Source organism: Rattus norvegicus, chromosome 5 (genome assembly GCF_021556685.1).
Source record: "Rattus norvegicus strain SHRSP/BbbUtx chromosome 5, alternate assembly SHRSP_T2T, whole genome shotgun sequence".
Taxonomy (NCBI): domain Eukaryota; kingdom Metazoa; phylum Chordata; class Mammalia; order Rodentia; family Muridae; genus Rattus; species Rattus norvegicus.
In genome coordinates this window covers 53,116,052-53,139,179 of record NC_141538.1, presented here as the reverse complement: position 1 = coordinate 53,139,179, position 23,128 = coordinate 53,116,052, and the positions used below count along the sequence as shown (strand labels likewise).

At 39.9% G+C, this 23,128-nt stretch overlaps 1 protein-coding gene across 20 annotated transcripts in view; it reads right to left on the bottom strand.

The window, feature by feature from the left end:
* Rngtt (RNA guanylyltransferase and 5'-phosphatase) overlaps window positions 1-23,128 on the bottom strand; it is a 213,557-nt gene that overhangs the window by 14,645 nt on the left and 175,784 nt on the right.

Sequence of the window (23,128 nt, the reverse complement as noted above, 5' to 3'; positions counted from 1 at the left end):
CAATCCCAAAACAAACAATCAAAAAAAACCCCAAAACTCTCCCTCACCCCCTGAAGGTCAGGTTGGACTTAGACCTAATGATTTTCCTGCCTCAGACACTGACAACTAATTTCAAATGAATTTTATGTGAAAAGCAAAAGGAACTAAGGAGCCAGGATTGGTATGGCTGTGCATGCCTGTAATCCTAGCATTTGCTAAGCAGAGGAAGGAGCAGGAATCTAGGGTTGTCCTATGCTACACAGTGAGATCATGGTTGGCCTGGGCTAGAAGATGGCATCTTAATGCAGATCACAAACACAATACAACATTTGCATAGCACAACACAGGAAACTTTCAACTGGTGAAAGATAAAATACAGTAAAACCGTACAATGAAATACTACTAAGAAACGCAATCTACTGCTAAGTTCTATAACATGGGTGAATTTCAAATGCAATGTGCAAAATTTAAACAATGATCTTCTAAAACCTATTGAGCAAATCATTTCCCAGAGCACAGTGGAGAAAAGAATTACAGAAATCAGTGAGTGGGGTAAAGAAGGAAGTGAGCAAATACAAGGGACCACCTTGTGAGAATCTGAGGAAGGACAAAACTGTTCTCCATGTTGATTCAGTGGTAGCTGTGTGCCTACACATAGCTATCAAAACTCACAGAACTGTACACCAAGTCACTTTAGTATAAAACCAACTCTGATGTGAATTAAAACAAAACAAACTTTTTATTGATTAAAAATACATGTAAATTTAACCATATTTCTCTCTTCAAAGTACTGAGTGAAACAACCAACTACATCATTCTAACTTCTATAAATTATCAGTGTGCCTTATAGTTCTCAGTGCACTGTAGATCATTTTCTATAAATTAGCTGTTCACTGTTGATTTAATCTGTACACTAGAGTAATAATTATTGCTAGTAACTTCACTGGTATTGCATACTATTCAAAGTAATTTATAAACTAATTTTTTGAATCCTCACAACTCTAGGAGGTAGGTATTTACTAGCCTCATTTTATACAGAGAAAAACAGGCACCAAGGAGTTAAGTAACTTAACAAGTGTTTAATAGTAAGTACTGAAGAAACATACTATAAGATTCTTTAATAATCATATTAATTTAGGCTGAACAAAATCCAGAGGAAATTCTAGATCCAAAAACCAAAGCCAGAGAGTTTATAAAATTTGTATAAGGACAGAGCTAACTTGTTTTATTATCAAAATTGAAATTTTGAACTAAGGGTGTGGCTCAGTGGTGAAGCTGTGCCTATACTGGGTAGGATTCGTAACACTGAAAATGAATTAAAACAAAGTTGTGCTCTTTTTTTCTTTCCTCCCAGGAATCTAAGCTCTATGTGAAAAAGATATTGCAGGAAGCAAAGGCAGAATACACATATGCACAATTTGACTACATTTCACTTGGCTAAGTCTGAGGCATGAACTGAAGTGATGTGTGGTGGTGAAGGGCAGAGGACACACATGGCTGAACTTCTCCTTCAAGTGCGTGCGCTCTGACCGGATCACTTCTGCTGCTGCTATCCTACTTGCAGCACTACCAGAAATCAGCAAATTACACGATTTCTCAGTCATTAAGGATTTACAATAGGTTAATTTTAAAACGGGGTACATCTCACAGCTGCAAAGCTTTTGTTTGATGCTTAGACCAAATGAGGAGCCACTATTGGAACAAATGATCTTCCCACAGGAATGGCTAGAGAAAGAAAAGATCCCAGTAGAGAACAGGCCCCTCTGCCAGGTGAGGCTAGGGAGGCAGTGACAATGGCTCAGGAAACAGTGACGAATTCTATGATACAATACACTGCTCCCTGTCTATTTAGTACACACATGATGAGAATTACAAACAGACCAAGAACGTACTGCATACTTAAAATAATAAAACACATGAACCTTCTAACACGAGGAAGCTAAGCAAGACACACATGTCTGACACCTTTTTCTTTAAAAACAATTCTAACTATACTGACAGGCTTATCTGATCTTGGTTTTTAATGATATGTGGTATCTATATTTCACAAAGTACAGGATGCTAAGGCTATCTGGCCATGGCATCTGTGTCACCCCATTGTTTGCCAGAATTGATTTGGCTGCTCTGACTGGTTAGGCAGGTGTCCTCATCCCCACTCTGCCCTATGTGTATCTGCCTGAAGCTAAGTATGTGGTCGAAGGATGACCTTCCCAAGAGAGGACGGTTCTTAGACCAAGGGTATATGAGTAGCTACACGCCGATGCTAGGACCTCCAAAGACATTCTCAACACTATTTGCTATACTGATTCTGAGAAACAGTCTACCTATTTTGTTTAAAAAAATTTTTACATACAATATTTTGATTATATTCTTTCTCCTCCTCCTCTAAATCTCCCCAGAGCTGCTACAGTCTAACCAAGAGGTTCATAATCAACCAACCAACCAACCAGCCAGCCAACCAACCAACCAACCAAACAACCAGCCAAACAACCAGCCAAACAACCAGCCATCCAACCAACCAGCCAACCAACTAACCAACCTCTCTCACTCTCGCTCTCAAAAACAAGTCAAAACAAATGGACAAGACAAAGAGGAGTCTCCTTGGTGCTGTCTGGTTTGAACTTGTGCAGCTTATTGTATGTGCTTTACTTTATGTCTGTGAAGTGCATATGTATATCAATCCCATGTTTCTGGATGACACAGTTTCCTTAAGAGTCATCTTCCCACCTCCTCTTCCACATAGATCTCTGAACACTGAGGGGAGGAGTTTGATAAAGGTAGCCCAATTTAGAGTTAAGTGCTCCAAAGTCTGTATAGCTGGGGGGCTCCACATTTTTTTTTTATCAACTACATGAAAATGCTTCTCTGATGAGGGCTGTATGGTACATTGACCTGTGGGTACAGCAATATGTCACTGGGAGTCATTTCAGTACGACCTTAGCAGCGTAGTAGTGGGCTTTCTCACAGTCTCAGGTTCTGGACACTTCAGCAGGGTCAGAGATAGGTCTGATCTCATGGAGCAGCCTCTGTTCAATCAGGATGTGGTTGGGTGCTACTCCCAAGATGGCTGTGCTACTTTCACACCACTATATTTTGCAGGCAGGTTTCTGTTGTAAGTCGCAGGGTTTGTAGCTGGGTGACAGTAATGACTGCTTTTCTCCTCTAGTAGTATACAAAGTAGCTTCTAGTGTCACAAGCGCTAGTCAGTGGGGGGAAAGCTTCTACTTGACTACTAACTCAACTTCTTCATATTTGATGGCATAAGTAAATGGTGTCTTCAGCAACAGGCCTTACTCTCAGGTTATGAAGGGTAATCAACAGCCCTGACAACAGCCTGTAATGTTTGGAGGCTGAGGTAATGGGATCCCTTTTGGATATGACTCAACAAGATATAACCCATTCCTGGGACTAGAGATTTTGGTGACAGAAGATATATAGGTGGAACAGTGTTTCCCCCATTATATTGTCACTCTGATTACTGTAGTATGGGGCTTCTATATAGATTTCTAAAAGGCCTTTGAGTTAGTTGTCCTTTGCCATGTTCCCTCCTTTATCCTGTTTTCCCATCTCCCTCCCCATTTAATCCTATTACAGCTTCCCCTTCGTCTCTTTATTACACTATATTTACCCTTCTAGAAAAATACACTCCTACTTTTGGCCCCTGACTAGCTACCTAACAAATACTGCAATATTTGTCTTTTGGAATCTGGGCTACTTCACTCACAATGATTGTTTCTAGCTCTATCAATTTATCCACAAACTTTACAATTCCTTTCTCCTTTCCTTTTCTTTCTTTTCTTTTCTGAGACAGGATATCACCATGTAGCTCATGCTGTCCTGGAATTCATAATGTACCCTAGACTGCCTTGAACTCACACATATCCACCTATCTCTGCCTTTAATTGCTGAGATTAAAGCTGTGTGTCATTACACCTGGCTCAATTTCATTCTTCTTAAGAGGTAAATAATATTCTGTTATGTAAATGTACCATATTTTCATTATCCATTTGTCTTACTTAGGGTTTTATCACTGTGAATAGATGCCATGACCAAGGCAACTCTTATAAAGGAAAACATTTAATTGGGGCTGGCTTATAGATTCAGAGGTTAAGTCCATTACTGTCATAGCAGAAAGTATGATAGCATGCAGGGCGACATGGTGATGGAGAAGTAGCTAAGAGGTCTACATTTGGATCAGCAAGCAGCAGGAAGAGAGAGTGACACTGGTTCTGGCCCAAGCTTTGAAAACCTCAAAGCCTACCCCTTGTGATATATTTCCTCCAACAGGGCCACTCCTACTCCAACAAGGCCACACCTCCAATAATGCCAATCCCTAGGAGCTTTTGGAGCCATTTTTACTTAAATCACCACACCATTCATGGATATCTAAGCTGGTGATTATGAATAGAGCAGCCATGAATATGGATAAACAAGTATCTGTAGTAAGATATGGAGTCTTTTGGGTACAGAATGGTATAGCCAGATCTCAGGGTAGATTCTTAGCTTTTGATGAACTTGGACATTTCTATACTGGGCCTACCAGTTTGCACTCCCACTAGTAAGTGCTTTCTGTTGCTAGTGTTCTCGCCAGTGTAAGCTGGCACTGATCTTGGTCATTTTCACTGGGTAAGATGAAACTCAAAGTGGTTTTGATTTGTGTGTTCCTGATGGTGAAGGCTACTCAACGCATCCTTAAGTGTTTCTCAACCATTTGTGCCTCATCTTTTCAGAACTCTCCACTTCAATATCCCATTTATTTTATTTTTTTTCTTTTTTTTTTTTCAGAGCTGGGGACCAAACCCAGGGCCTTGCACTTGCTAGACAAGTGCTCTACCACTGAGCTAAATCCCCAACCCCAATATCCCATTTTTAATTGGTTGTTTCCTGATATCCAGTTTCTTTAGTTCCTTATATATTCTAAATATTAATCCTCTATTTGATATGTAATTAGTAAAGATATTTTCTGGTTTTGTAGCCTACTGCTTTGCCTGAATGACAATGTCTTTTGCTGTGCGGAAGCTTTTCTGCTTCATGAGGTCCCGTTTATTGAAGTTCTTGGTGCCTGTGCTATCAGTGTCTTCTTCAGAATGTCTTTCCTATGCTGATGAGTTCAAGACCAGTACAACAACGCTTTTTAAGGTTTGTTTATATATATATATATACACACATATACATATATATATACATATACATATATATACACACACACACACACGCACACGCGCGCGTGCGCGCGCGCACACACACACACACACACACACACACACCTGCTCTCTTCAGACACACCAGAAGAGGACATTACAGAAGGTTGCGAGCCACCATGTGGTTGCTGGGAATTGAACTCAGGACCTCCGGAAGAACAATCAGTGCACTTAACCACTCAGCCATCTCTCCAGCCTGACAACTTTCTCCTCTATCCATGCTCTCTTCATCTCGTGTTGAAGTTTTCAATATGTTTCAAGTTGAATTTTGTGCAAGTGATAGATACCGATCTATTTTCATTCTTCTGCATGCAGCTATCCCATCTAACCAGCACCATTTATTGAAGACGTTGTATTTTCTCTTTTATATATTTCTGGCTTCTTTGTTTAAAAAAACATCAGATATCCATAGGTATACAAAATTATGGTCTGGGTATTCAATTTGATTCCATTGATCTACATATCTGGTTTTATTCCAATATCATGTTGTTTTTTATTATTATAAATCTGTAATACACAACTTGGTATCTGGGATGGTGATACCTCCAAATGTTCTTTTACTATTTAGCTATCCTTTGTGAGTGACACACATCTGCGTTTCTCTATTAAAGGTTTTTTTTTCAATTTCTGTGAAAAATATATTGGAATTTAGATGGGAACTGCACTGAATCTTTAGATTGTTTTTAGTAGATGGCTATTTTTACTATATAATAATATATTGATCCTTGAATATGAGATCTTTCCATCTTGATGCAAACTTCAGTATCTTTAATACTAGTATTTTTATTATATAAGTCTTTCACTTGCTTAGCTAGGACTATGTAGCTAAGGTATGGTTATTGTTTCCCTGACTTCCTTCTCCGTGTTTGTCATCTATACTTAAGAAAGCTGCTGCTTCTGTGTTAATTTTGTACCCTGATACTTTTCTGAAAGCATCACCTCTAGGAGTCGCCTGGTCGGCTCTAAGGAGCCTTCTGACTCCTTCCTTTCCTAGCCACAGCCCTTGGTAGAATTCAGTTGTCTTATTTTTCTAGTAAGAACTTCTTATACTTAATAGGTGTGGAGTATATATCTTTGTCTTGCCCCGAATTTAGTGGAAATGTTTTGAGTTTCTTTCCATTTAGAATGATGTTGGCTCAGTCTATCAATCTATTCGTTTGCTTGCTTGCTTTTAAAGCTCTGGCTGTGCTGGAACTCACTAAGTAAACCAGGCTGGCCTTAAACTCACAGAGGCCTGGCTGCCTCTGCTTCCAGAGTGCTGGGATTAAAGTCACACACCACCATGTCTGACTCACACTATCAACTTTTGACAACAAACAACTAACTGAACACCTTTTCTGTTGTATAGTATGAAGAGGGTATACCTCAGTGTTTGTCTATCATACCTGAGCTCCCGGTTTGATCCCTAACATTGCAAATAACTAGACAAATAAAGTGAAATAAACTCAGAGTCTCTTGACATGCTTGCTGCTCCCCAAATGCTAGGATTATAGGCATGTACTACCATGTCTTACCTGAAAACTATATAACTGATCATTACACATCCATGTATAACAAAGTTCACAAAATAACAAAGTTAAGCAAATCATTAAGATTTCGGCATACAGCTCACACGAGTCTTGCTTATTTTTAAGTATTTGTTAACAATTTTGTTCCAGCCATATTCACTAAAAATCCCATCTACTAATACACACTGCTCATATTTTTTTTTCTCTTTCCTCTCAACTATGTTCTTCCTAGTGGGTAGAGAACTGTTCACCAGATAGATTCACAACGTTCTACTGATGAGGAGTGACATTTCCTTCCAGTCAGCCTAGCCCTTGGACCTGCTCTTGATCTTCTATGAACTCTTTCTCCTTTAAAATGACTCAATTTGCTCTACCAAGCAGTAAAAGACATGGAAAATCACACTACCTTCCAAGTACTACTGTTCAGTATTTACAATACTGATTTACAATGCAGAATTGCTTGGGTTAGTGAAAATGTTTTGTAGTCTTTATGGTTCATCTCAGCAAACAAGGCCCCCAGCCAGGAGCTAAGCCCCAGGCTGGGTCAGCTCTGGAAGGCAGCCTATGGGGACTGGGTGAGTTTCTGCAGGATCAAGACTTGGTCTTGCAAGAAATAGAGGTTGCTTAATATTAATAGTAATGAAGTAAAGGATTGTACATAGACTTACGATTTGTAGCTGCATTACCTCTTGAAAGTAGCTACATTATTGCCAACATTCTATTATCAAGAATAATCAGACATTAGGATAGTCTCAAGAAGTAATGGTAAGAACATCACGATATCATCCTGGCACCAGTGAGATGGTTTGGTAGGTAAGGATACTTGCTAACAAGCCTAACCACTTATTTGATTGTCAGAACCCACCAACTCCAGAGAAGTTGTCCGCTGACCTCCACTAGTATGCATTGGTATGTGTAGTACCACCCCAAATAACTAAAAGAAATCATAGGAGTTAGGAATGCAGCTAAGAGTATAAGTGCGTCCACGAGGCCCTGAACACAATCTCCAACTCTAAAACAACAACAAAGAAAACGAGCGAACAGTTAAACCAAAGACATAATGGGATGAGCCAATAGGTATTCTTTCCCACTTCAAACTTTAGGAGACATATCATGAAGTCATGTCATGTTCAAAATATCAAATCTTTAAGAATCTACTGTGAATCAGGGAGCCATAGTAGTTGTGCAAGCGTGTGCATGTGCAAGAGAGAGGGGGGGGTGGTGGGGGAGGGAGGAGGGAGAGTAGATGCCATAACACAGAAGTCAGAGGACAACTTGGAGTCTGTTTCCTTCCTCCATCACACAGGTATGAGGGACTGAACTCTTCGTACATGCTTTGTTCTAGTGTTTTATTGCCAACTTGACACACCAGGGTTACCAGAAAAGAGGAGACTGCAACTGAAGACCTGCCTTCATCTGACTGATCTGTGGCCCTGTTTGTGAGAGACAACTCTGACTGACGACTGAAGCAGGAGGGCCCAGTTCACTGTAGGCAGCACATCCCTAGCAAGTGGGCCCAGAGTATAAGAAAGCTAGCAAGGAGCAAGCTGGAGAGTGAGCCCATGCATCACACAGTGATCTCCAGACGTCTTTTGTTTCCTTCAGAATAATCCAGGAACAGTAATCCTTAAGTACAGCAATCTCATTGGCATTCACTGGAACATTATGTCCATTTAAGTTTTTATTGAAGTGTTATTGTGGGTAAACACACACACACACACACACACACACACACACACACACACACACACACACAATCAAGCTAACTTTTTAAAATGAGTAATAAGATTTTTTAAAAGTTTTATAAAGTACTATTCTTGCCTCCAACATTTTAATGTTTGTTTATTTAGTTCAATATTAGAAGTTGAGCCCAGAACCTACCACAATTTCCCTACATTCTCAGTTCTGTTTTTTTAATCTCTTATTTGGGGGCAGGGCCTCAATAATGTGCCAGGTAGGCCTTAAACTTGTGACTTTTCTACCTAATGTTACAGAACTAACCAGATTTAATACTTATTTTAACTTCCCATCTCATTTGTAACAATTTGCTGTTTTTATTACATATTATTTTATCTTTTAGGAGAAACTTTTCTTATACATTATAAAAAAACTTACAAAACACTGAATATTGAAATCTTTTTCAAAACGATGGCTAGCCAGCTACTGTTTTTTCTGAGTACCCAAGTCCCAGTTCCCACATCAGGTGGCTCCCATCCTCCTGTAACTCCAGCTCCAAGTAATCTAATCCCTTATCTGGCTTCCTGGGCATCTTAACACACAGCCCCCTTACACAGACATACACACATATTCATACATTGAAACAAAAAAAAACTTTTAAAAATCTATATTACTAATATGGCTTTCTTGTGAAATCTAACAGTTCTGCTGTGGAATTATGTCTGCCTTAGTTACCTGCACATCCCCAACACAGACTAAGGCATCTTAGCATAAAATGTCAGTAGGAAGGTCTTAAAGGACCTACAATCTAACATTCCCCTAGCATACTGACTATACAGACTTGATATTCTGATAAGGCAGCAAAAAGCTGAATCTACTTACTACCAGTCAATCAAGAGGGAGGACAACGTGCATCCAGCAGGAGAGCAACGGCCTCGCTATTCAGGAATTAACACGCAGTTGCAATCCCTCTCCTCCCCTCTCCTCTCTCAAGACAATAACTCAAGTTACATTTCTTTTTGCTTGTTTTGTTCTTTTAGCAACTTGTTCTTTATCTTAAATTACTTTTTTTTTCAAAATCAAGATCCAATAGTGGGAGCAATTATGTTAATAATGATAGAGAATTTGTTTGCGGTGTTAAATTGAGATTCAAAAACACTTCAATTGACCACACATCTGGGACTGCAAGTAATGCCTATTCTTACACCCATTTTAAATGTCTCCTTATTATAGCTTATTAGAAATGTTAAGTCTGAAATGCAGCACCATGGCTGTTCAATTTCCAGGCCACAATTTTATGATAATCACATGCAATGTATTCATGTGTCAACAGAGCTGCCTAACAATGCCCCAAATGGGGCGGCCAGCAGCTCTCTTCTACGGCCACAGACAGTGAGAACTCTTGGAGAACTGTCACTTTGGAACATGTACTGATTTGCTGACTTTGTTTCCTTTATTTGCTTTATTTTGCACAGAAAGCAGACTCCAAATACTCAAAGAACTAGCTGTTACTTATGGAATGGGAGGATTTTCCTTTTAGGCAGCCTCCAATCAAAATGCAGGAAATGCCTTGGCACAGTATAACCACTGGTACTTAAGAGTGGCACAAAGGAATGAGGGATCAGCTCTAGAAACCCAGTGTTCTCCAAAAGACGCATGCTCTCCTTACCTTGGTCACTGCAGGTGAGGTAACCATGTCCTGACAGGAGCTCCTATCAGGCAACACTTTCCCCTACCAACCACTACCCCATCCCCTTGGAACCGGCCAAAAGCTCTTAGGCTTTCCCAGTTCCCATGAAACAGAGCACACACTTGAGAGGGAGGGAAACAAACCCAAGAATTAGGGTCGGCGATGGTACTCCTCTTACATATGCATACATAAGTATCTCGTTCCAGGCTCTAAGAAAGAGCAACAAAACAAACAAAATACTCTAGGATCAAGAGGTTCCCTCTCCCCACACACAGAATTCTATGAAAATATTCAACTAAGAAAACTTATTTTCTAATACCTAATTGCCACTGAGGGAGGACTGAGGCTTGAATCTTGGCTGTGAATGAACATGAAAGCTCACATACACCAACGTTTTTAGATGGAGCTCACTGAGGTTTACAGAGCATATGCTTCTGTGGGTCTAAACTCCTGGCATACAAGGATACTGACTCAAGAATGGTCTATAGTAAATATAAGGATAAACTTAATGAAAGCCAGATCCTGCTTTGCAGTCACAAATGTTTTGCCAGAGACAAATACTTGTTCTGGAATTTCTAACGTGTGTGTGTGTGTGTGTGTGTATGAATATATGTCTGTGTCTGTGTCTGTGTCTCTGTCTGTCCTAGATAGCGTTTCCATTGCTCTGAAGAGACACCGTGATCAAGGCAACTCTTATAAAGGACAACATCTAGGGTTGGAGATTTAGCTCAGTAGTAGAGCGCTTGCCTAGCAAGCGCAAGGCCCTGGGTTCGGTCCCCAGTTCCGAAAAAAAGAAAAAAGAAAAAAGAAAAGAAAAAAAAAAGGACAACATCTAATTGGGGCTGGCTTACAGTTTCAGAGGTTCAGTCTATTATCATGGCAGGAAGCATGGCTATGTCCTGGCAGTCACGGTGCTGGAGAAGGAGCTGAGAATTCTATATCTTGATCCAGGCAGACAGAAGGAGACAGTCTTTTGCATGCAGCCAGGAGGGTCTCTCTTCTGCACTGGACAGAGGTTGAGCACTAGGAGACCTCAAAGCTCACCTTCATAGTGACACACTTATTCTAACAAAGTCACACCTTCTTTTTTTTTTTTTTTATTCATTTATTTATATAAGTACACTGTAGCTGTCTTCAGACACACCAGAAGAGGGCATCAGATCTCTTTACAGATAGATGGTTGTGAGCCACCATGTGGTTGCTGGGAATTGAACTCATGACCTCTGGAAGAGCAGTTGGGTGCTCTTAACCGCTGAGCCATCTCTCCAGCCCTAAAGTCACACCTTCTAATAGTGCCACTTCCCATGGGCCAAGCATATTAACATCACCACTACACACACACCTACACACACACACGTATATGTATACACACATACATACATGTGTGTACACACACATATATCCCAACTACTATAGGCACAGCATTTTACAAACTTGCTTGCTTATTTATCTATTGATTTATCTATTTTACTTGGCTCAATACATTGCAACTGTCTTCTATCTTATTTCATTAAGACAAAAACAAAAGCAGACAAAACCTGATGCAATGGTTTCAGGACAGTTGAGGATAATTCTGTCTTTCCATTTATATTCTCCCTTATCAGAGCATTGGCTCCTTGAGTGACCAGGGCCATAGCTGTGCTTACTGCCACACCTCCTGGACACAGAACAGGTTCCCAGCAATCTCACTGCCCCATCAACCTCTTCCTCCCCATGCTAGTCACACCCCTTTTACCAGAATCACCTTTTTTCTGGAAGCCTCTTTTCACCTGCACAGGTTTTTGTGCCTCACTAACAACAAACCTTGTTTGTCTTTTTTTTTTTTCAAAGTATAATATGCTGAATTCTCTCTCTTGACTGGAGCCTCCTTCAAAACTGCTTGTGGTGGATATGGAATACATGCATGCAATCCAAGAATGGGCTGAATAAAGTCCCTGTGTTGAAACAAAGAGCAAACAACCATACCCTTCCTAGCACAGCATCTTAGTATGTGTTCAATTAAAATTTTTGTTTGCATATATAAAAAACAAATTACATATTTTTGGTTGAAATACAAAACCAAGCAAGGTTTGGTGATAGGCACCTATAATCCTAGCACTTGGGAGGCCAGGGAAATGACCTTCTTTGGGTTTGAAGGCATAGACCCTATTAAAAGGACAAAAATCAAACAAAATAATCCTAAACCAGATCAAAACAGAGAAAACTCAAGCTAATGACCTAGTCACTGTGTAGTAAATTTTCTCAGTAGAAATACTTAAGACTGTTTGCCATGATTAGACTCTCTTACCTCTGTGAACGCATGATTTTTAGCAAGGAGGTAGAATATTATCTTTGAGAGATGAAAGAAACAAGAAGGACACACAAGCAAACAGTCAGCTATGTGACTTTGATGACGTGAGAAGTGGGCAACATAATTAGGGCTCCAAATGCATCATAATTGAGAGGAACAAGATCTGTCTCCTTCCTGAAAAATGAAAGGTAAGGACCCAATCATAGGCTTTTATTGATATTGTTTACAATAGGAAAAATGTAAAGATAAGAAAAAATGATAAATAAAACTGTGTCATTCTCCTTTCATCACATATTCAGATAGGAGAGGAGCTAGGTAGCATACACTAAATAAGAAACAGCTACCTGACAGGAATTTGAAAGGTTTGCAAATACCAATTTTTCCATCAGTATGAGCTAGTTTTACACAATTTCTATTTTAAACCATAAATTTAGATTCATGTGTGATGGTTTTAGTTGTCAACTTGGTACAATGTTGAATCACTTGGGAAAAGAAGTCTCAAAGAGACACTGTAGGTTATATCGGCCTGTAGGCATGTCTGTTAAGTGAACTCAGGTAGGAAAAGCCAGCCTAAAGTGGGCGGACCATCCCCAGGCAGAGGATCCTGCCATGTGTAAAGCTGGAGAAAGCTAGCTGAGTACAGCTATATGTTTGTCCGCTCTTGTCTGCCTCCTGACTACAGAGGAAACATAACCAACTGTCTCAAGTTCCACCATGTGACTTCCCTGCAAAGATGAGCTGAAACCTGGCATTATGAGCTACAATAAAGTCTCTCTCCCTTAGTATGCTTTGACAGAGTAATCACAATAGGAAAAAAAAATTCTGTAAACAAGAACGGATGGAAAATATGTTTCTGCCTTACTCATGTTAAAGTAAATCTTTATTACTTCTTAAAATAATTTCCCATTAAAAATATTTTCATCATAATTTCCTACAAAATCTGAAAAGAGAAGAGCCCTGTGGCCTAAGGCGCCAGTGTAGGGCCTGAGCTTCTGTTTCAGTGTAATCAGAGTCTCCTCAGAGACTGGGGCTTTGGTCCTAGTAGTCTTTACAGCCACTGTGGGTATGAGGTTTAGATTTCTGAAGTTGCAGAAACCACTGTAGAATCCATAGAGCACACTGCTATGGTCTCAGAGATCATTTTGGATCATTAAACAACAAATAAACAAGCTAGACTTGGGAAAGAAACAACCAGTTCCAATATAAGAACTCAACAAACCCTCAAAACTAATACAGAGGAAGGAAAAAAAAATCAATAATCCAGCAAAGCAGAACTTCACCAAACAAAATAACAGAAAAGAGCAAACCCATTGGTTCTATGATTGACCTTCAATGTAAATGGCCTCAACAGATACAGATTAATAACTGGATTAGAAAACAAAACCAACTATATGTGGTTTTCAAGAAACACACTTGGCTAACAAAGATCCCCAAAAACAGTTACAAAGGGTGGAAAACTACAAATCAAACGGAAAATATAAGTAAGCAGACAGAGCCATCCTTACGTCAGACAAAGTAAACCAAGCTAGAACTGATTAGAAGAGCGTACATATTAATAAAAAAAGGAACAGCTCACCAAGAAAAATAAAACAACTGTAGATTTTTAAATACTGCCTGTTTGGTGTTCCAAATTTCATATAACAAATATTAAAAGGTATAAAAGATCAGAGACCTCACACAAAAATAATGAAAGCCTTTAATACTCCATTCTCTCCTCCCTTCCCTTCCTATCCCCTCCCCACTCTTTGTTTTATTTTGTTTTGTGTAAAGACAGGGTCTCACTATGTAGCCTTGACTAGCCTAAAACTTCAGGTCAGCAGCTCTTAACCTGTGAGTCATGACCCCTTAGGGGGCACAAATCAGATGTTTAAATTACAATTCACAAACAGTAGCAAACTTACAATTATGATGTAGCAGTGAAGTAATATTATGGTTGTGGGTTACCATAACATGAGGAACTGTACTCAAGGGTTGCAGCATTAGGAAGGTTGAGAATCAATGCTCTGTGTAGATCAGGCAGACTGGTCTTGAACTGAGAACTGGTAATTAAAGGCAAGTGCTGGCCAGTATGCACAACCCCGCACTCATGTTTACATAGGTCTTCCTAACTAAAAACAAGAGACTCCAGAGATCAAATAATTCACAGGTCAACTGGACTTGATGGGTATATATAGAATAGTCTACCCAAGAGACAGAAAATACAAAATTTTCTCAGCAACACATGGAAACATGGAAATATAATATGATTATATCACAGAACATAAAATTAAGCTTCAGTGTAATTTTTAAAAATGAGATAATTCAGACAACAGCATAAAGATAGAGATCAGCAATAATAGAAATTACAGAAGCAAAAACAATTCTTGGAGAAGAGTAATACATTTTGAATAAACAATAAATGATAAAAGAAATCAGAGAGGAAATAACTCCTAAAACCAAATGATAATGAAAGCACATCATATCCAATCCTCTCTGATGGATCCAAGGCAGTCCTAAGAGGAAAGTTAATAGCCATACGTACTTGTATTAAAAAATCTGAGGGATACTATGGTTTGATAAAATGGGCCCCATAAACTCATGTGCTTGAATGCTTGGCCCATATGGAGTGGCACTATTAGGAGGTGTGGCCTCATTGGAATACATGTCTTTTTGGAGGAACTGTGTCACTGTGGAGGTGGGCACTAAGGTCATCTATGCTCAAGCTATGCTCAATATAACACACAGTCTCCTGCTACCTGTGGATCAAGATGTAAAATTCTTGGCTCTTCTAGCACCATGTCTGCCTGCACACTGCCATTCTTCCTGCCACGATGAAAATGGACTAAACTTCTTAAACTGTAAGCCAGTCTTAATTTTCCTTTATAAGAGTTGCCTCGGTCATGGTGTCTCTTCACTAACAAAATCCTAAGTAAGACATATAAAAAATAAGCAACCAAACTATGTACCTTAAGCCTCCTGAGGGGAGGGGAGAAGCAGCCAATCCCAAACACAATAAAAGGCAAGAACTAATATGAATCAGGTAAGAAATTAGTGAATACAGAATGTAATTAAGGTTTACTATGAAAAATTATATTCTACAAGGCTAGATAACCCAGAAGAGAAAATAACTCAAAGAGACCCATTACAAGTAATGGCATCAAAGCTGTAATCAAAAGCTTCCCTCAGAGAAAAACTCAAGACCAGGTGGATTAACTGATCAACTTTTCAAGGAAGAATTCATCCCAATTCTTCCTATATGGTTTTATAAATTAGAAAATGAAAGGATACTGCCAAATTCATTCTGTGAACCCAGTCTTATCATGATAGCAAAATCACTACAAAAGAGGGGGGGGGGAGGCAGGGAGGGAGGCAGGGAGGGATGGAGGGAGAGAGAGAGGGAGGAGACCACAGACCAATTTATTGATAAACATAGATGCACAAATTTCCAACAAAATCTTTGAAAACTAAATTCGGGAACACTTTAAGATTACACATTATGACCAAGTGATCTGCATCTCAGAAAGCACAGTTGGTTCAACACATGTAATGCAATACGGGCAATATACCATAAAAATAAACTTAAGGACATAAACGACATAACTCATTTTGATTGATGCTGAAAAAATATTTGGCAAAGCTCAACAAGCCTTCATTATAAAAGTTCTGGTGATGTTATACATCAAAATAATAAAAGCTATATGCAACAAAACTGTAGCCAACATTATACTAAATAGAGGCAAACTAATATGCATTTATTCTAAGATCAGGAATGACAGAAGGATGCCCACTATGCTTTCTTTTGCTCAAAATCTTATCTATAAGAACTAGAGAAGCGGGGTTGGGGATTTAGCTCAGTGGTAGAGTGCTTGCCTAGCAAGCGCAAGGCCCTGGGTTCGGTCCTCAGCTCCAGAAAAAAAAAAAAAAAAAAAAAAAAAAAACTAGAGAAGCGAAAGGGATACAAGGCATAAAAGTAAGAAAGGATGTTAAAATATCCCTATTTGGTGATGGCACAATTCCTTTTCTTAAAACCACTATGCAATCTACTAGAAAATTGGACTTAATAAATGCATTAAAGTTGCAGGATACTATATATAATATTTACACATGCATACATATTTTATTAGCCTTGACATACACCAACAATTTCTACTATCAGAGAAATAAATGAAGAGAGATACCTGTTCAAAATAAATCCAGGAGCTGAAGAGATAGCTCAACAGTTAAGAGTGCAGGTTGTTCTCCAAAAGAGCTGCATTTGACTGTCAGCATTTACACAGTAGCTCACAACTGTCTGCAACCTCAGTCCCAGAAGATCCAACACTCTCCCTGGCCTTAGTGCACATTTCACACCCATGGTACACAGACATACACGCAAGCCAAACACTTACACATTAAATTTTTAACTCCAAATAATTATCTATTAAGTATATATATGTATGTGTGTGTGTGTGTGTGTGTGTGTGTGTGTGTGTGTGTGTGTGTGTTTTTTCCTGGAGGTTCCTGCCCACTGCTTTATGGCACAGGCAAGGCAGGTACCACCACAGAGAAGCAGAATGGCTTGGCATTATGAAAAGAGGCAGAACTGGAGGCACAAGGGTGGTAAGGAACATCCTGATGTGAGTAGCCTGCTCTGCCATGGTAATGTCAAAAAGGGCCACATCTGGGTCAGTGGCCCTGCAGCAGCAGGGGTCTGCATCCATGTCCGTGGCCCATATTACCAACAAAGGCCATGTGGACTTCCCTGGTCTGCTTGCTGCCTGGGCAATGCAGTAGAGCTGGCCCTGGTGGCATGGGTGCAAGAGGATTGGCCCCGAGGATGTGTGTGCAGGAGAGCTGTCCCTACCCCTGGCCTGGACAAAGCAGATGAGCTGGCCCTAGTGGCATAGGCCCAAGAAAGCTGGCAAGCTGACCAACTCAGCTACTACCCAGGCCCAGCTACCACAGACCCAGGACTTTGAGTTGACCCATCCCGGTATCTGCCCCACGGGAGTGTGCGAACATGCGTGTGTGTGTGTGTGTGTGTGTGTGTGTGTGTGTGTGTGTGTGTGAAGATCCAAAGCTGCAGGATCTCTGACACAGGGGAACAACAGGATATCTGAGAGGAGTCCTGGTAAAGATGCAGTATTGATAGTGAAGCAGAAGTCAGGGGCCTCACACCAGACCAGTGGCTCAGTGTAGTAAACACTTGCAAGTAAAGCTGGTTGGGCGAAAGGGTATACTGTGCGACACACCATAACACAGCCACGGCTTTCACAGCGAGATTTTGGTTTTGTTTTTTGTTTTCTTGGAGGGGGAGTGCAAAGGTGGAGGGCAGATATGCAAGGAGAGGGAGAAATGGGATTAGGGTCCATGATTCAAAAAGAATCAATAAAAAGTTGAGAGAGAGAGGAGAGAGAGAGAGAGAGAGAGAGAGAGAGAGAGAGAGAGAGAGAGAGAGAGAGAGAGAGAGAGAGAGAGAGAGAGAGACAGGCCAAAGAAAGACCTGTATAATGAAAAATTTAAAAACACTGAAAAAGAAAATCTCCCAAGATACTAGGTGATGGAAAGGCCTTCTATGCTTCTGAATTGGCAAAATAAGCAAAGAGCTACACTACCAAAAGCAATCTACAGACTTAATGCAATACCTATCAAAATTCTGATAGTATATTTCCGATTTAGGAAAAGGTTGTTTTCTTTCTTTCGAGACAAAAGCCTCACTATACTGCCCAGTCTATTTAGACTCAGGGCATCTCTGCACCTTGGCCTTCTGGGAAGACTATAGATGCTGTGCTATGAGAACCAGCTAACAGTTCTTACACCTTCATAATGAGAGCAGCGTTATCAAAGTGAGTATAGATGTGTGCTTCTTTTTTCTTTTTCTCCCGGAGCTGGGGACCGAACCCAGGGCTTTGCACTTGCTAGGCAAGCGCTCTACCACTGAGCTAAATCCCCAACCCTAGATGTGTGCTTCATTTTGTTTTGTTGACACAAGGTTTTGTTGTGTGGTTCAGGCTAGCCTAGAATTCCTGACCTTTCTACCTCAGCTCTGCAGATGTAGAGGTTACACATGCGTGCCACCACACTCTGCTGCAAACAAGAGACTTGATGGAAGAAAAGAGGTCTTGATGGAACCAACAATTATAGTTAGGGGACTGAGGCCAAGCTTGAATAGTGGTTTCCAAAATCATTCTTCCCACCTTTCCACTGTCATCCAGAATCTCCAAAATGTCTAAAGTGACGACAGGAGATTACACGCAGGGGCACTGATTCACGTGTACGGTTGCCTATCTGCAGATGGAGTAGGGACTGTGTGCGGTGCTCCTGTGTGTGTTTACAAGTATGTGAGTATCATATCAAAGCCTGAGCTTTTAGAAAGCACACAGCTGACAACTAGATGAAAATAATCACAAATTTTAGGTGAATAAATCCTTGCAAGTGAGGATGTGGCAGAACAGAAATTGCTTTCATTTTTCAGCCCTTCCAAAGCCTAGAATGATGAACATATTTCAGTGTTTTAGTAAATACAATATAACACAACTGCCTGTGTACTCAGAAAAAAAGACTCAAAACAGAACCCTCCTGGTTCAGAGTGTGAGTCCTGTGGCCTTCTCCTCTGTATCAGACTCTGACCTGACTATTAGATGTGGTGACTATTTGTAATGGGCATATCTGTAGGTTCATCACTTATGATTTCTACCAAGTATTCTTTTATCTGAAAATGATTCAGTCTTTAATGGTTCAGAAATTGGGGTATTTCTTTCTAGAAGATAAAGATCTAATACTTATATAATAAATTATTCAGCTCCTACTATTGTAAAACTACCTACATTCTGATGAATCAAAGAGGATCCCATTGCCCGAATCTAGAAGTTAAGTATCAGGAGAGTATATTTTTGTCAGAAAGAGACAAATTCTATGTCGAGGGTGTGGCTTAGTTGGCATGCACAAAGCCCTGGGTTTTATCACCAGCACTGCATTAAACCAGGAGCTGTGGCACAAGCCTTAATTCCATCATTTAGCATGTGAAGGCAGGAAAATCTAAAGGTCATCCTTGGTTCTAAGGACAACCTAGACTACATAAGACCTGCATGGATGGATTGATGGTTGGTTGGTTGGATGGATGGATGGATGGATGGATGGATGGATGGATGGATGGACGGACGGACGGACGACGGACGGACAGAGATCAAGGCTATCTGTGATACCTGACCTTTTGACTAAGTAGGACTGGTTAGACTAGAACTTTACTTAAAAGCTGTATCTGATTAACACATTTTCAAGTACCTTTTAGTCAATATAGTTCTTTTAGAAAAGCTAAGTTGGTTACAACTTCTTATACATTTTACTTAGATTTAATTCTGAATCATGTGGCATGTAAATACCACTTTTAGAATAATTCTTACTTATTATGGCTAATTAATATTTAAGTATTTGGCAAACTATAACAAGCTTCTCAGGAGAAGAAGATATTACCATCAGGCCAAACAATGATTATATAATCCAGGAGCTAGTTATTTAATTACAAAAGGTTTCAATCTTGGCTTCCCTCTTCCAGCTTTAATGGCAATCATCATGTAGTCCAAACTGGCTTTAGGCTTATGTAGTCAAAGATGACCTTGGTTTTCAGAGAGTTCTTCGTCCACCTTCCAACTTCTGGGACCACTATAGGTGTATACTGTCAAGCCTGATTTATGCAGTGTTTGGAGACTGAACCCAAGGTTTTGTGATATTTTAGGAAAGCACTATACTAAACTGAATTGCAGTCCTAGTCCCAAAGGTATCAATTTTCCTTCCCCTTAATGCCAAAGCTTCTATCCATAGAATTTTTAAACTTTCCAAATTTATAAATTTATGACTTGTGGTTTCTAGCACTGATTCTGTTATCTGAACAGAACTGTCAACACATTTATATTTACTTGACCTACTCATTTTTGCTTCATAAATCCTTAAGTCAAATATAAATAATCACTATATGTCAATAAATAAAGCCCAGTATCGTACAGTTCCCTTCCTATCTGTGGAGGATGTTCTAAGAGTCCTAGGAGATACCTTCCTATTATCATAACAATGTATCTGAGACAATCAACTTAGAAGAGAGTTCGCTTTGGTTTGTGCTCTTGGAGATTTCAGTCCATGGTCACTAGACTTTATTTTGGGCCTGTGGTAGTGCAACATTATGGTCAGAGAATACAACAATGGAAAGCCTGCTTACCTCAGGGAAGACAAAGAGGAAAGTCAAGGGGGTTTGAATGCCAGTATCCTTTCAAGGGCATGACGTAACCCCCTCCCACTAATTTCTACCTCTTAAAAGTTTAGGATCTTCCACTGGCATTACAGGCTAAGATCAAGTCTTCAACCCATGCCTATGCTTTAGAGAAATACTCGATATATAAGCTACAGCATTATTATAATTTATAATTCATAAATTAAACATATAAAGTAATTAGCAAGAATAATAGCAAGATAGCTACATCAGCATACTTTATTATTTGAAAGTTACCTGGAAATTTTTACTTAGTATATTTAGACAAGAGATGAGCACAGATAACGAAGTACAGAAAACAAGGTTGCTATTGTGATCACAAGAAACTGTTTGAATTTTGGGGTGGTTTGAGGAAGAATGGTCCTTATAGGCTCATATGTATGAATGTTTGGTCCCTAGCTGCTTAGGATGTGGAGGTGTAGCATTGTTGAAGGACGAAACATGTCACTGGGGATGGCATCCCTTAAGTCAGGCCCAGTTACCCTCCCCACCCCCAACCTCCTTTCTGTGGACCAAATGTAAGGTTTCAGCTACTGCTCCAAGGCCATGCCTGTCTGCAACCATGCTGGTCGTGGATTCACACTCTGAAACTGTAATGAGCTCTCAATTAAATGCTTTCTTTTGTAAGTTGCCTTGGTTCTAGTATCTCTCGACAGTAACAGAGAAGTAACTGAGACAGTTTTGGCTTCAGCAGTTGTCAAGACTGCTCAGTGGGTGAAGGTACTTGCTACAAAGCCTGACTTCCTGAGCTCCATCCCTGGAACCCACGTGGTGGAAGGGGAGAACCAGTTCCCCTGACCTCCACACATGGGTCCACATCCTCCCTCCTAACCATGAACCAAGCAACCAAAGAACAAACGAGCAAACCCTCACTCAAACGGAGTAACTTCCAGCATTCCAGACAAATGCAGAATAAAGACCTGAAGGGCAATTTTATACTACCTTTCTGATCTTTTTCAATTACTGAGACAGTTTGAGGAACTCTAGAGCAAACCAAATTATACTAAAATCTGGAGTCTTTTTTTTTTTTTTAATGTAACTGGACATCACATCTTAGAAACATTGTTAGTCTATGTTTCTGTAACTTTTTCTCTGTGCCTTTTTCTTTGACTGCTATTGTGGTGGTGATTTTAAGACAAGATCTCATATAATCCAGACTGGCCTTGAATTACTTATCTTCTTGCCTCTACTCCTTGAGTGCTGGGATTAAAGGCTTGCACTGTCATACCTAGACACTATTCATTTTAAAGATGTGCAATCTGAAATAATCACTAGAATATTTGGTAAAATATTGGGGATATCAAATCTTGTGTGTTTTCTTAATATTCAATTTATGTAGAAAAATATATATAAACAAAATAATTTTTTGATTTCTATTTTAAACACCAAGAAAATGAAGCCTAACAAACAGAAAACAGAGCAAAACAGTGGTTTGCTCATACTTACTCAACATGAGACTCGGGGTAAAGCTACCAAGGCCTCTGGGTCTAGGGCCTGCTACTCTTCTCTGTCCTGCACAAGCACTGCGAGCATGGTGTGCACAGACATAAGCAGGCAAAGCACTTACACAAAGTACAAATGAATTAGAAAAAAGGAAACTAGAAATCAAAGTACTAAATAGTCTACAGATAGGCACAGCAGTACCTTTAGGCTCATGGATCAAATGTTGGGGGAGGGGATTGCACAGACTCAGATCAAAGTTACAGGTTCTATAAACATTAGCACTTCTTGGATTATTGGCAAGGAAAAATCTGAAGCGGCAAGAAAAACACTACAAGAATGTGACCTTAAAAAATGACAGCTGAAATCAAATCTGCAACCATAAAAAGGTCATTGTAGGCCATTTTTCTAGGCAGTAGCTGGCTTCAGAGCACTCAGGTTGCTTTATTAAAGTACAGAGCAACAGCCAGAAATTATACTACAAATGAAGCATATAAATTATAGCAGACTTTGTTTAAAACTGGAATGTATAATATATAACAAAGGAAAAGGTGATATAAAGAGAGGCTGAGCATAGATGGCTCAACAGCAGAGTACTCCCATGCAGGCGTGAGGAAGCTCACTTAGTTTAAGCAAACTGAGCTGTCCCCAAGAAGAGCAGAGTTCCATTCCTAAAACCCACACAGAAACCAGGGAGATGTAGCAGCTTGTAGTCCCAGCACACAGAAGGCAGATACAAGGAATTTCCAGAACAAAGTGGCTAGCCAGACCAGCTGAATCAGTGAAGTTTTGGTTCAGCAAGAGACCCTGCCTTGGTGTGCAAGGTGGAGAGTGACTGAAAAAGACACCTGATTGTTTGGCCCTCTACATGCACACACATATATACGTGTGCCTATATACTTGTGTACCCACATGCATGCGAATATGCACATGCTCAAGCACACAGACCATTCACATATAAATGCAAAAGTAGAATGAAATAAAAATTTAAAAAGATATAAAAATAAAGGTACACACTAAATACTTTCATAAGGGGCTTGAGAGATGGCTAAGAGTGTTTGCTGCTCAAGCCGGGGACCTGGGCTCAGTTTCTAGCGTCCACAATTGTCTACAGCTTCAACT